The sequence below is a fragment of the Talpa europaea genome (genome assembly GCF_964194135.1).
Source record: "Talpa europaea genome assembly, chromosome: 6".
NCBI lineage: Eukaryota > Metazoa > Chordata > Mammalia > Eulipotyphla > Talpidae > Talpa > Talpa europaea.
This window is the reverse complement of record NC_140072.1, coordinates 113,170,182-113,186,559: the sequence shown is the minus strand read 5'-3', so window position 1 is coordinate 113,186,559 and position 16,378 is coordinate 113,170,182.

Sequence of the window (16,378 nt, the reverse complement as noted above, 5' to 3'; positions counted from 1 at the left end):
CCCTTTGTATATAGTATTCCACCTTGGCTATATGTATTTATATATTACAAATCCTTCCATTGATAACTTTGGTACAAATTCATAATAATATTTGGATGGGCCTCCCTGGTGGCACAAGGGGTTAAGCGCCACACTATGAAGCAATGCACAGACTTTGCAGCATGAGTTTGATCCCCGGCCAGCCAAGGAGCTACCCACATGGTGCAGCAGACCTCCTCTCTTGACTCACCTGCTGCTCCCCTCAGCAGTGTATTTTAGTCAGTCTGCCTGTTCTGTTCCCCACTCTGTCTCTGGTGAATCCTCTCACCTCCTGCATCTCTGTCTTGTACCCCAACTCGTGTATGCACAGGTAAATAAATCTTAAAGAAAAAAAATATTTGGATTATGTGTCAAAGTGTGAACATTAATTTTTAAGAGTATGCAAAACAAAATAAAGTAATGTGACACTGCTATTAATGCTTAAAATAGTCTGTTCCTTTATTTAAACTCAGTTTAGTACATGATCATGGACATAAGGAGACAAAATTTCTATGTACTCTTAACACAAGGGACAAAGGTATTTGAAACTTAAGCATCACAATGGATTATGTGCTTCATATAGTTCCTTATAAACTAAAAAAATACTTAAAAATGAGTATCTACACATGCCAAACAATCTGTATTTAATGAAATAGAATTCAGAAAATCTGGAGGCAAATTATTCTGAAGTGCTTCTAAGTTTCACCCACTCCTGTCTCTGACGTTTCTTTTCCTGTTACTAAGTTTGACAAAAAGGAAAGAACCCTGGAATAGAAAGAAAAAAATGATTTTTTTAAACTAAACTTATGAGCCTAGTTTCTTCTGTCTGTAATTGGAGAATAGATATCACTCTACCTGGTTATCATAGAAAATCAGATGATTAAATTTAACTAAAAATTGTGAATAGTTAAACTGACATTAAAATACATGGATGGAAAAATTTATTTGATCTCATATATAAACCTAGTTATCTGTGAAAACATACAAGGCTAAGCTAGAAAACAATGCTCAGAGCATTCACCTAATCCTACAGTGAGGTTTAATTTCATAAATGTTTTACATATATGATCGAATCATCATTTGCATGGTAACCTGGTCTAGTGACTAGAACACTGATTAGAAGTGAAAATTTCAAGTCTATTTTTAATAGCAATACTATTTATATTCCTTGGGGAAATTTTTAAAGTCTATATCCACATTTTTCTAACTGAAAACTACCTGCCACCAGATTAAAGGACATCGGAGAGTAAATAATGTTTGTTCTCACCTCCACAGAGAGAAGCACCTAGAAATAGAGATAAAAGTTTAAAACATAACCGATAATGCAATATTCAAGTTGAAAGTTCACAAAGTAAAGGGACAAAGATGACATTCATTTCAGCTTTTTTCTCTCTCCCTGAATATTTCATTTATATGACTCAAAAGGTTAATCTTAGTAAAAGCACAGGGAAAAGACAGTTATCCAAGTGACATTTTTAGACATTCTACAGGTATGATATATTAAAAGGTGAGCTTAGGAATCCAAAGAACATTGGAAAATTCCACACATTGACAGTGGTAACCATTTCAACTTCTTGGCAAAGTTACAAAATGATCATCCTAGAAAGCCATCATTATAGTCAGAATTTGACTGGAAGTGACTCAAAGAAAATAACTACAGTTCAGCTCTTTTTAACACAAAGTTATCAGGCACCCTTTCTGTAACAGGTAACCATTTTCTAAATTATAAGTAAGAACACCAGGATGAAGAATTCTGGTAAGGTGAGGAAAAAAAAAAGTTGATTAAGATGTCTTCAAGGAGCCTAAAGTCTTGTGAGGCAGACATATTTAAACATGTAAATAGTGCAAGGCAGAATAAAGTAATTGCCATTTAGAGGTTCAAAGTGCTTTGAGAGCCCATAGGAAGGAGTAATTAATTCTGACTTGTACTGTGGGGAAAGCTCCATGGAAAACAGCTTTTGAAAAGGGCCTTGAAAGAGATGTAGTAATTTGGTGGGTAGAGAAAGAGAGGACACTCCATGCTGAGTCAGGAGCATCAGCAAAAAGGCACAAAGTGTGTCTTAGGCCTCTCTGAGCAAAACTAAGAAGCTATAGCTTCTATATTTTCATTGGACATTTCTGTAACAGTAAAGCGGTAATGTAAAGATTGATTTTTGTCTGTTCTGTTTTTCTTCTACATTTTAATGAAACAATTTATCTAGGATTCTTAGAGTTCTGGAAAAATTCTTTAGCATGTTTACTGCAAAATACCTTTCCTTGTATTTTAATGCTTGCATGATTCAAATATAATAATATTTATAACTATTTAATTTTAATTATTATGTATATTTACAGAACGTGCACAACTTCACTTCTCGGATGTAAATACTTTCTAGTTTAGTTTATAGATGGAACACATTTATATAAAGCAGACCTTGTTTTTCTGTGAAACTTGAGAGGCCTTTCACCAGATTGCTAAGTTGAAATGTTTGGTAAGGAAGCAGTAAAATAAACATCAACATCATTTCATGCTGGATACTTAAATGAGAGATAAAATGAAACGTGAGGCTAAACTTTCAGCATCTTATAACACTGTTCTAAATCACCAAGTCTGTAACTTTAACCTTCCAGTTATCTTGCTGTAGGAAAAAGGAAAAGAAAGCCTTTTCTTTTTTAATGTTTAGAATCATTTTTAAAAAATGTTTATACCAAATAAAATTTTGAATCATTATTTTAAATATTACTTAAAATTCAGAAACAAGGAGCCAATGCTTTTTTCATTTACTTTATTAATAGTTAGTTATTTTAAATGGAAAACACTGTGGTTCAGATATAGTTGGTATCTGAATAATATATTTGTCCTACGGAATAAAGGACCTCATTATTTAAAAATGTTTCTTCTTATAGCTACTACTAAAGCTACTTCTACCTACATTTTATTGGTCATTATTTTTAAAGAGGAATCATAAAATAAATTCATTTATTTTTATTTTTCTTGTTTTGCCTACAAATTTTCAATGTTTATTCTTAATACTACAATAAGCAAGCTCAATGTAATTACCAAGAACTATGAAAACATACCTATTATCCTTTATGCCTGTACAGTCGAAAGTCTATCCTTGGGCCCAGGTTGAAGGTTTAAAAGCCTGGTCTGGCAGTGGGATTGGAGCCTGTGTCTGACACACTGAGGGATAACTGAAAAACAGTTTCTGGGCTAATAGGAACCAAGAGACAAGCAGACAGAACCTTAAAGATTCTGTTGTGAGACATCATCATATCCGGTGTCTCAGGATAGAGGCTGGAACTCCCAGGAAACAGCACAGAGGTTACAGCCTTTAGGATACAGAGGCTGGAGAAATTGTCTGAACCACTGGGACCCAATGAAGCGGGTTTGATAGGTGACCTAGGGATCTCTTGCCAGTCAAGGACAGAGATCTGTGTGGGTATTAGAGTTTCCTTCAGATTTTTGACACCCAAAGCCTTGAACTCAAAAAACAAAACAAACAAACAAACAAAAAACCCACAGAAATAGAACGATATCTTTTCTTCCTGATGATTATTTTCTAATTTTTACTTCCAATTATCTAGGAATGGAGGTGAAAAGAATCCTACTACAGATAAGATTTTAATGTGTCCTTATGTCTGGGGAAGAAATAAATTTTGTAAAGGAAATTTGCACTTATTGCAGAGACTGATGGTAACTTAGATTTAAGAATCTGATGCTGGGCCCCCCGGTGGCACAGGGGTTGAGCGCTGGGTTGTGAAGCTGCCCGCAGCCTCTGCAGCGCCGGTTTGATCCCCAGCTGCTCCCCTGCCACCAGGCGAGGGTCCTACATGGCGCACAGACCTCTCCTGCCGCCCGCCGCTCCTCTCAGCAGTGTACTTTGGTCCTTCTGCCTGCTCTGCTCCCCGCTCTGGCTCTGGTGAATTCTCTCACCCTCCCGCGCTTCTGACTGTACCCAGAGCTTGTATAAATAAATAAATAAATAAACAAACAAACAAATAAATAAATAAATAAAACTTTAAAAAAAAAGAAGAATCTAATGCTGTGTGAGTATATAGACTCTGAATAATCTTATTCCATATGTGTCTATCATCTGTCTATCTACCTACGTATCTATCATCTACCTAGCTATTTACTTATCTACCTACCTATAGTTTTACTGTTTTAGCACTTTTCAATAACTAAAAACAAAGATACTTTCCTCTAATATTGATCCTGGATGAAGCAGTTGGCTTGGGTTTAAGGATGAGGCTGCAAAGGAATAAAAAAGTTATTCTTTTGGTTTAGCCAATAACAATTTGCATAAGCTAAATTAATGTATTCATTAAAAAGTGGACTATAGAGAAGACCATTTTAGACATCAATTGCAGGGGCTTACTGATCTTTACTGAGTCTGCTTCTAAATTCAAACTAGTCAAGTTAGATTATGGAAGCAAATTAGAACATTAATGAAGTTTCAATATGTTTTTGGGCACTTATTATTATTCCATGGATAAATAAAAATGTGATTTTAGAAATTTGTTTCTTCCATTATAGAGAATTTATTGGATAGTTACATTATTGATAATGGTCACATGATTTATTTTTTCTTGGTTTGATTTTTTTTTTAACTGAATGAAAGAGAAGAGCTTCCAATTGCACACAGAGAGTTATCTTATGTAGAATGCCTTGGTGTGTCCACAATCAGATCCATAAGACTGCTGGTTGCATAGGATGCAAGTGAAGGAGAAATTTCTGTAAAGAATCTTAGTTCTTCTAAGGTCAGATTGCATAGCATCTTGTCGTTCTACTTTTTGACATTCATTTTCCATTCCTGTTTCAATCTTAACCAATTTCATTGCCTTGTGCCTCTACATTGTACATTGTTCTGAAAAGGAATGAAATAGTTTACTTGATCCAGATTTTAAAAATGGGGTGGAAAGTTTTCAAATAAAAGTCCCTTGATGGAAAAGACTCATCCTAATTAATGTGCAAAAATATATCTGTAAGCATAACCTAATAAACCTCTGTGAATTGGAACTATTATTTCATGCATTCATAGAACAATTACTTTTTGAGTTCCTGCTACATTCAAGGTAACCTGTAGGCACAGAAAAGAACAAGTCCTTCCCTTTGTTTAGACAATAAATGACAAAAGAAATAAGTGTATAATATACCAGTCATTGATAAATGCAAAAGAGGAAAGCAAGGCAAGGTAAGTCAAATGTTGGGGAGGTGCTACATCAGATACAGTGGTCAGAGAAGTCTTCTCCAATGTGGTGGCATTTGAGTAAAGATCTGAAGGGCAAATACCAAGTCAGAAACACAGTGTACTGGGGAACAGAGTCTGATATGCCTTCGACAGAGAGAGTGACGGGAGAGTGGTAGGGAATGATATTCGCATTTATTTCTTTTTCATTGTCACAGTTATTGGGACATTGATTTCTCCACAGCAGATAAGTAGGGCCACGTAGCACCTGGTAAGGACTCTGCCTTACAGGAGAAAAACTACTGGTAGGAAGTAGATAGGTGAGCCACAGGGTGTGACTGCGTTTTTAAAGAATCACACTGGCTTTTCTATCAAGAATAGACTGTAGGAAGGTAAGAGTAGGATTGTGAGACTGTAAGGATTTAGCTGTAATAATCCAGATAAGAAATGAAGGTAGTTTGGAGCAAGATGTTGACTGTAGATTTTGTTGGATAATGGTTACATTTGTAGATAATGTCTGACTTTCATTTTGGTGCCTAATTCATGTAGTTTTTGGTGCAATATCTTAAATTAGTGGCCTGTGAGCATATAGTCATTATTGGTGTATGTATTAGTCTCCTCAAGATAAAAGTTGTTGAAAAGTAGGGGCCCTTCTTACTTCCCTTTTATTTTTGATGTCTACCATACTAAAGCTACTCAATAAGTACTTGTAGATGTACACCCTTTTGGACAAGAGCTAGCACAGATTTTTAAGGAAGGTTTCAAAAACAGAGAAGATAAACTGGAATTATTTGAAAACTATTTCTATAGAATCAATGAGTGGTAGGGGAGAATCAGAAGTAAATGCAAATATTATTTTTTTAATAACTTAGAGCTACATGGCACTCCTGAGTCCTCCACCTATATTATTGTTTTTATGATATTATTTATATATTATTATTGCTTATGTTATTTTTTCCATATAGTTTTGTTGAGAAATAATTGACATAAATCACTGTATAAGACATATAGCACTAAGGTTTGGTTTTCATATTTTGTGAAATGATTACCACAATAGGTTCAGCTCACATTCCCTCTTTTCATATAGATCAATAAAAAGGAAAAAAAAAGAGAGGAAAAAATGTTTCTTTGTGATGAGAACTCAGGATGTACTTTCATCAACTTTCCTGTATATCATACACCAAGTTAACTCGTCATCATGTTGTACATTACATCCCCAGGACTAACTTATCTTTTAACTGGAAGTTTGTGTCTTTAATCCTTCAATTTCCCCTCCCCCCACTATGTGACATGGGTAACACAAGTCTGTTCTCTTTTTCTATGAGTTTTATTATTTTTTACATTCTGCATATAAGAGAGCTCATACAGTATTTCTCTTTCTCTGTCTGACAGTTCACCTAGTGCAATGCCTTCAAGCTTCATCCATTTTGTCATAATGGTAGGATTTCTTCGTTGTTTTTTTTTAACACTGAGTACTAGTGCATTATATAAAATGACTTTGTGTGTTTCAATATCAAACCAAAGTTTATTTTGTTGACAACTTCAAATTTGACTTGGTTTAACTTATGTTTTTTAATTGAATACTGAGAATTATTCACATATGTATCTTTGACAAGTACATACAATTTGAAAAATAGTATATTTTTCTGTTCAGAGATTATGCATGCCTTTGGTGAAAACCAGGCATTATAATCATAATCTCAAATATAACATTTTTCATTGAAAATTTGGGGTTCTTTGAATCACTCCTTAAGACAGCATCCCCTGTAGCCTAAAACACATGTATTCGATTAAGAAAATATTTCTTAATTAAAGAAGTGTGGCAAATTCTGAATAGTAAGACTCTTTCCAGAATAAGTTACTGAGTATATTATCATGTGAAAGACATAAAGAAATACTTCAGTAAAGCAATTTCATTAACTCACTATAACTTGCATTTTCTGACACTTAAGATTGAAACTATTTCTTATAACAAACTTCTTTTTATTCAGACCGTTTGGAAAATGTTGCTTTATGACATGTAATTTTTTAAAATGACATGTGTTTTTTTAAATAAGATCTAAAAATTTATTTAGTTCTATGGTAAAATTAAAGTTTTTAGACAAATTTATTTACATTTAGTCTCGATTTGTGTGAGCAGTTTTTTTGCAATCTATTTTCTTGCTACTCTTTAATCTCTCAGCAAATGTGTCAACCTAGCAGGGTTAAAGTATATTATTAAACTATGTGGACAAGGGAAAAACTATAGTTTTAAAATTGCTTCAAAAAATTGTTTTCTCACTGAAATTACAGTTTACTTTTCTTGTAACTGTCCAAACTATTTTTAGGAGTATACTATAGGAGAAATTCTAACTTCACACAAACATGGTAGAGGAAATGAAATATATCATTTATATTATTTATAGAACCATGTGAAATTGCTAACATTTCATTTCTTTTGATTTGAAAAGAATGAAAATGTTACACTGTTCAATGTAAATGTTAAAATCAACATTTGTGCAAAGATATTTCAACTCTTTTACCCAACTTCTTCTCATTTGTTTGTTTGATTTCCTCATTTTATATTATAATAGTAAAGGGGACCCTGAGTATCTCTACTGTATTTTGCTAGGAAGTTATTTTTGTATATCATTAGAAATGATTTTCCTGAAATATCGCCTTTCTGAGTTATGACAACTCATTAACACAACCCAGCAACAACCTTTTAATACTCTACTACCTACCCACAGTTAGTCTACTGTGGGCAACCTTAACCATAGTTTTGAAGTCATACAAAATTTTCTTCTATATATTAAGAAGAACTTGATTTACTGTATCTTTTAGATGTATTAGTTGTTATGTTATTTTATGATAATTTAATAACTGTTCAACAACTATCCTAAAAATTGCTGAGATATTCAAAAATGATTTGCTCATGAAGATTGCTTATATTTGCAATATAATTATGAATGATCTTTCAATAGGCCTTTGGTTTATTTTGTCTGTTAGAATTACTGTGAATTTTGAGCATCCTTTTTAAAAAAAGATTTATTTTATTTTATTTATTTATGCATACAAGAGCATAAATAAGGAGGTGAGAGGATTCACCAGAGACAGAGTGTAGAGCAGAATGGATGGACAGATTGAAACAAAACACACTGCTGAGGGGAGCAGTGGGTGAGACATCACAGATCTGCTGCTCCATGTGGGTTAGGTCCCTGGCCAGGGATTGAACTTGTACTACAGTGGCTGGCTATAGCTTCATAGTGCTGAGACTTAACCCTTTGCATCAGCAGGGAGGCCATGAGCATCCTTTGAAGTCAGCTAGCCAAAATGCTACATAACAAAATGATTTTTTTTCCATTTTTCAGAGAACTTCCTCTCATCACTATGTTCCTATCTCCTGTTAAGGTTGAATACAAGAAGTAGTCATATGATGAATATCATTGTAGTATCTAAAAACTTCCATTTTGGGCCTCCCCGGTGGCGCAACGGTTGAACCCTGGGTTGCGAAGCTGCCACAGCCTCTGCAGCGAGGGTTCAATCCCCGGCCACAGGGCGAGGGTCCCACATGATGTGCAGAACTCTCCTGCCACTCACTGTTCCCCTCAGCAGTGTACTTCATCAGTCTGCCTGTTCTGCTCTCTACTCTGGCTCTGGTGAATTCTCTCACCCTCCCGCGCTTCTGACTGTACCCAGTGCTTGTATAAATAAATAAATAAATCTTTTTAAAATAAATAAATAAATGAATGAATGAATGAATGAATAAATAAATAAATAAAAACTTCCATTTTGAGCATTACACAAGATTGAGTCTACGGTTCTTCTTTTTCACAACAATAACTCGGAAATTTTACTTTCAGAACTGTGTGGAGTGTGTAGAACAAGAGAAAACTAACTTCTGCTAATGAATTGATCTTCTTGTCTAGAGGGAAAAAGAGATCAGTATTCTCTATTATTTTTCTTTTTGCTTGGGCTACTTGGAAACCCAAAGTTATATTTGTGAATTGCAATACTTTATCATTATTTTTGAAATGCTTTTTGTCTCCTTGGTTCAATGTTTAATTTTATACACTATGTTAGGATCCATGTTATTATTTTCATAAAAAAATTGATTCCAGTTTATATATTTTTAAATAGCCTGAATATGGTTAAAAATAGGCCAGCTAAAACTAACATACAAATATGATCATTTTATTTATAGACAAACAAAAAGAATCATGCATATCAGGGCAAAGGGATTTCAAACTATTAATTTATAGTGGTTTGGCAGAAAAAAATGATGGAAATGAGGAGGTTTTCATATTACAAGTGCTCATAAAAGTACTAGAAACTGGTACGAACCTGGTATTCCCAACTGAGGTTTTATCGAAAGGTCTAGATCTGGGATTCAGTAAATAATATGTCATTTCAGTGGATAGACAGATTCTACCAAACACTAATCCTGCTAGCATTGTGTCTCCAGGGTTCAGTGCTGACCATCACTTCAGGTTATGCAAAGTGTTCAAATGCCAAATCGGGTAATGCCCATTTTCACTGATAACCAACCATTGCAAACATTCCAGCCTTTTGTCAGCACAGCAGGTCCAGAGCCATCCATCAGTGCTGGTATTTCTGTCATATGCATTTAACTTCAGCACCAGCCAGCAGCTCAAAGTCTTTGTTACTGAACACTGTCATTGCCACTGTTAGGGTGAGGGAAAGATAAAGCGAAAAGCTGGTTTTTTAAATGGTACTTATGGATAGTTATTAAGATTTTTTTTTTTTTTGGTAGAATCACTAACCCTGATATGGAAGACAGAAAATCTTTAGAACAAGTCATGAGTCATGACCACACTGCTTCCTGAAATTTTATAAAGACTTTTGATTTAGAAGAGTCTGAGTTAGTTAATAACAATTCCTGCATTGCTCGTTTTAAATTCCAAACTAGAACAACGTGCTTTCACCAAGACAATATCCATACCATATGCTTCTTAATGTTTTGATTCTCTAGAGTACAGTTGAGCAATCTGAACATCAGATAATGTGTTCTGTCCGCCCCTGCACCTAGGTCATATTCTGGGCATAAATTAGGCTTAAAGAAATCCATTGACTCTTTGAAGCCACTGGGGTGCTATTTAGGAATCACATGTGGAGGACAAGGGGTGTTGCTGTCATTCCAATATCTGGAATAAAGATTCATTTCAGACTTTGGCAGAGAAATAGACCATCTAATTGTCTATAGTTTAGTCTTTGATGACAAGACACCATGGCATTCTAATGGAGCAGGTGATCACATCCAGTGTATGGTGAAGGGCAAAGGGGGGAATGTTGCAAGACATCATGAGTCACTAAGGAGATCGATTCATGTATTGTAGCATATCAGGCATTTGGCTCTCTGAAATGCCTAGGTTTTACTTTTCTGAAAAAGGTAAAATTTTTAACAAAGGCATTATTATTTCAGATGGGTCCTAATGTATACAAGCAGATGAAGTCAACTTAAGTGAAAACACATTCAATAGTTTTAGTCCATTTGAAATGAGAATACATTTTATGAGCAAGAAAACTGCAAAGAAAGAAAGAATGCCTTGAAACATATATCTAATAAAAATATCTTTTCTTCAAAGGGCTCAAAGCATTTTAATAAGTTAACTTGCCCTTATAACTTCTTTGTCAGGATTTTGAAGCCATAAAACAAACAGCAACTAAACCATCTTTATGGTTATTGTCTGATGAGAGGGGAAAATGTCTGTGCTAGATAGAAGGACAGTTTTCGTAAGATTTACTGCTATGCAACTTTCTCCTTTTCAGCCCCTGATTCTGGCTTCTCAAGAAAAAATAAATAAATGTACAATTTCTGCCTTATTTTTTTATGCCTGTGGTTCAGAATACTTTCTTTCCCCACCTAGCATGAGTTTCTGAGACTCACTTTGCATAAAGATTACTACTGTGTCAATGATTAACTTGTTAGAGAGGTATACAAAATATCATTTTAGTTGTCTCTTAAAAGTTGATAATTTGATGATACCTGTTTTTACTCTTGATGATATCCTAATTATCTTTGGTGGTGAAATGATTATTGTGTATAAAAGTATTTTCCAATTGGTCTGCATGGAGAATCAAACTAGAAAAACAAATGAGGCAAATATCACAAGTAGCAAAACAAACTCAGAATAGTATGGCATACATTACATTGAGTATATAATTACCGAGGGGATGAGTACAATGGGGTGAATAACAGTGACTGCACAGGGAAAGGAAACTAGAATCAAACTAGAAAGGAGTCACTTTTATTAGACTACTGTTTCCACTTATGTGGGGTCTACACTCATATCCCAATCACGCTCCAGAAACCCCACTTCCTAATACCGTCACATTGTGGTTTAGATTTAAACATATGAATTTTAGGGGCACATAAACACTCAGTCTATAGCACATACCAGTAATATTCCCACCTTAAGCCCTTTGCACTGGCCATTCCTTCTACCTGCAAAAAAATTTATCCCCCAGGAATTAAAGGCCATCTCTTTCTCAATCTCTTTCAAGTGTTGACTTGAATACCATCTTCGTGATAGATCTTACCTTCACCAACCTGTTTAAATTTATGACCCATTAGCCACATCCATAGTCTTGATTCCTTCCACTATGTTCCTTATTTTCCATTTCACATATTCCATTCTAGAATTCCAGTATATTGTATAATTTATTTAATAATAACTAGTTTACGCTCCCCACAATGAAAACACAAGTCACACAGGACAAATATTTATTATATTTGATTTTTTTCCAGAAAGCAGGGAGTTCGTTCTGAACACTGATATATTCCAACTATCTTGAAACATCCCAAGCTCTTAGGGATGTTCTCTTATGTCAACATAAGAGAAAGAAGTGTTGCAAAAAAGAAGACAAAGTGTGTATTCTAGTCCTGTAATCCTTTAAGTAGTACAGCATCTGGAACGAAATAAGTATTTTATGTAAGTTTGCTATGTAGGTATATATACAAGATTTTATTTCTCGTAATTTCTAAGCAAAGTGAATGATGAGGAAAATATAACTAATATTCCAGGAATTAATGGCAACTAAAATTTTTGCCACAGATTGTGGGGAATTTTGCTGCCTGTAGTCATTTAAATACTGTTATTCTTAGACCTTCAGTTTGCTTGGTTTTTTTCCTATCATCAAACTAGTAATCAACCTTATAAACAAAAATGTAGAAATGTTTCAAACATAGATGTTTGAAAGAACATATGTTTTTTGTTTCTTTGGTTGTTTAATTTTTTTCTTCATGAACTGAAAAACTGAAGTCCTCAGAATTTTATCTGATTTTAATTGCTTTTTTTTTTTTTTAGATCTGGAATTTGAATACAAAAGATTTCATTTTGGATCATTCAAACATAATAGAGCTCATGTAAGTAAATCCCTCTCTCCACATTATAATAGTTACATTGGAAGATGTTAATCCTGTAGAATATATACAGCATGATTCTTTGGGATCGAGAAAAATATTATAACATATATTGCATTTTATGTATTTTATGAAGTGCAAATTACTAGCTGATAATAAGAAAATATAAACAGCTTGGGATGGCTTTATGGATGAGAATGTGTATGCATACGTGTGTGTGTTTATGGGGGTGTGTGTATGTGTGTGTGCTTATATGGACACACTCTTGTTTTTGATGGTGGTGATGGTCGTGGTGGCAGTAGTAGTAATGTTTTTATTTTCATTTTTCAGAAGGGGACAAAGAATTGGTAACATAAAGAAAGTAAAGACAGTAAATAATCACAGATAGAACTTCAAACAGGAGTAGTTCTGAAGTGCTAGAAATTGAATGGAAAGGGAGAAATAAGTTGAATTTACAGAATGCTCTTTTAAACAAGGTTTCTTATAAATCATATTAAATGCTAAATTTAGGTCTGGTTTTCTATTTTGTGTTTGAATTCTCATTGCTATACTCTTTTTTTAAGATTGATTTATTTATTTTTACAAGCAAGGGGTACAGTCAGAAGTGCGGGAGGGTGAGAGAATTCACCAGAGCCAGAGCGGGGAGCAGAACAGGCAGAAGGACCGAAGTACACTGCTGAGGGGAGCAGCGGGCGGCAGGAGAGGTCTGAGCGCCATGTGGGACCCTCCTTCGGGGGCCGGGGAGCAGCTGGGGATTGAACCAGTGCCGCGGAGGCCTCGGGCAGCTTCGCAACCCAGCGCTCAACCGCTGCACCACCGGGGAGGCCCTCATTGCTATACTCTTTTAAGAGGAACTCAAAACACATTTTTCTGAGCACATCAGTACATTTTTAGTTTCACTATATTTGTGTGGAAAATTCACTTTGGCAATGCTGAAATACTTCGCTGAAATTTTCTATTAATTTCCTTGGATTTTAAAAACCCTTTGTTCCACAGAAAATTACTTTGTCTCTTTTTTTTAAGTTGTATTATTTTTATTAGGTAATGTTGCCTCACCAATGAGTGAGGGCAATATTTACACATCACTGCAGATGTATGTTACCACACCATGCACACAATTGTCTCTTTTAGGGAAGGAATCAACCTAGAAAAAGTTAAACTACACTAGGTTCTTGGCAGCTTATAGGAGTGATGCTGTTTTGTGTATCTAAAAGAATTGCCTATCCTAAAGCTCTGTATTTGAGAAACCAAATGTAAAATCTGTCCCTAACACTTGGAATCTTGCTCTAAGATTTATTTGAGATGTCAAGTCAGCTGAAAAAATACCTAATCAGTGTGTCCTATGTGCTTAGCACTTTTCTTATCTCATTTAAGAGGATGAAAATTAACCATCTGGGGTGCCATCTGAAAATATGTGTGAATTCTTTAAAAACAAAACAATAGTTTTGAAAGGTAGCATAATCTGCATCTTCCGCAAACATCATGTTATAGATACAAAGAAATAAAAAAGGTTTTAACAAGCCACATGGCAGCACATTCAAATCAAAGATCATTACTCCCCTTTATTATGCTTTTTAGAATTTAGTAACTGTATTCTCTAATAATGCCAATTCCATTGAAGACACAATCTTGATTAAAATCATTATGTTAAAAAATCATGAAAGTATTAGTGTTTGCAAAAAGGTATTCTCTATTGGTATATAATCAGTAGGTAATTTTAATATTTACTAAAAGAATTGCATTTCTGTAGTCACTTCTCTCCCTTAAAAGAAAAAAAGTTTTTCCCTCAGGTTGAAAAACCTCATTTTGAATAATCTTTTTATTCTTTGCTATCTTTTGCCAGTGAAAACCAAAAGCAACCTTTTGTTTCAGCAATCATTTTCTGATTATTACTGAATTATAATTTTAGGGAGTTGTCTATTTCTATTTGTTGACTGTAATGATTTTCATTACAAAATCCTTCTTTAAACATTTCTGGTTGTTCTTGTTTGGTCACTTTCCTATCAGAGCCATTTTTAAAAATCACAAAGGTTTGTTCTGAAAATTGAAAAAGCTCTAGTGATTCTATGATGGGGTTCATAGATGCCATGGTTTGATATATGAATTATGCTATAACTCTAAAAATCATAACATTTACAATTCTGAAATAGTTACCAAGTCTATGATTTATTCCAAAATATAATGCTGGTTTAAAGTTTTGCTTTCATGATCTTGGGATTGTGATGGGTTGATGTGATAGTCTCGTGATTCATGAGGATGGCTCATTCATTATTTTTGAGTGGGATAAAGATAGTAGAGCTTATTTATAACTCCCTTAATTATTTGAAGCTAGAGATGAAGATATAAAATTCTACAACTTAGTTTGCCCTATTCTTGCTTATGTTATATCACAAGGACAAAGATTCATTAAAGAGACCTTTAAAATGTGTTAATCTAGGTACTTTAATGAAATTTGTTTGCAGGGCAACCTGTCCCATTTATTTATGCTTAGTAGTATTCATACATAATGGTAATGTGACTGCTCATCTCTAAACCATTAAGGAAAGAAATATGAGAAAAGGGGGCATGATGATTAATTTGGGGTGGAGTGCTTAGAAGTTTTCTGCCTTTTAAAGCAAACTATGCTTATCTCACTTAGCCTTTTTTTAAAAAACATTAAAAATTTGAATTAAAATATGCAGTAGACCAGGAACACTGTAAAATTGAAAAGGTAAGTAGTATTTATCACCATGAATAAAGTATGTAAAATAGATTTAACGCATAGCTTCTAAAAAGACAAAGGATCTCAGTGTTCCATATATCTTATATCTAAAAAATAACTACATCTCTTAGGAATATATTTCCTATTTTCAACAGTCCTTAGATTGTCAAGCCTCTTTCTCTCCTTTCTCAGAGAATGAAATGTTCCAGATCTTTCAAAATTAATCACCCAGGTTATGATTTTGATTTTACATTGTCCTTTGAATTATCACCTTTCCCTTCTTTCTTTATTTACTCCTCTCATTTGGCTACTACCGAAATACTGAAATAGGCTGAAACAACATTTTTCTGTGAAACAAAACTACCAAAATAAGACTATATATCAAAACACCCCCAAAGATAGTGACTTAAAACCCATGAAGACTAGTATTTTATTCATTGATCAGACATTTGGTCAGGGATGAACATAGCTAGCTCACCTGTAATCCTTGTGGTATCAGTTCCTGACTGTTCAAAGATTGGAAACTGATATCATTTGAAGCCTAGCTCACTTTCATGTCAGAAGTTTGTTGTGGCTGTCAGTCAGGAACTTGGCTGAAGCTGTCAGCCAGAACACCTCTCCATGTGACCTGGAATTCGTCGTATGGCAGTTGGGTTCCAAAGAAGGAATCCCAAGAGAGAGGCAGGAACCAAATCACTTTAATGGCCTTGCTTCTGAAATCACACAGCATCATTTTCACTGCATTCTATTTATAGAGGCAGCCAAGGAGGCCTGCCCACTTCAGTGGGAGGATAAGAGGATTGACCTCCCATAGATTTACTGGCTCTGTTCTGAAAGAGTATGTTGCAGCAAAAGAGTATGTTGCATAGCCCTTTTTGGAAAGTACAGTCTTCCATGCACTGCCCACAGAATTCATATTTCTCATGTGCAATCTGTGCATTGACAGTTCTCCAAGAATAGCCCTAAAATCCCAGTTCAAATTTAGGCTTGTTCTCAAATATCAAGATCTCTTCATCTAAATCAAGTGCAGATATAGCTGAGGCCCTTCAAGAACACTTCCTCAAGTACAGTCCTTTGAGAACAGTTCTAAATCTGAAGACCTACAAACCAAGGTGATATGTCCTC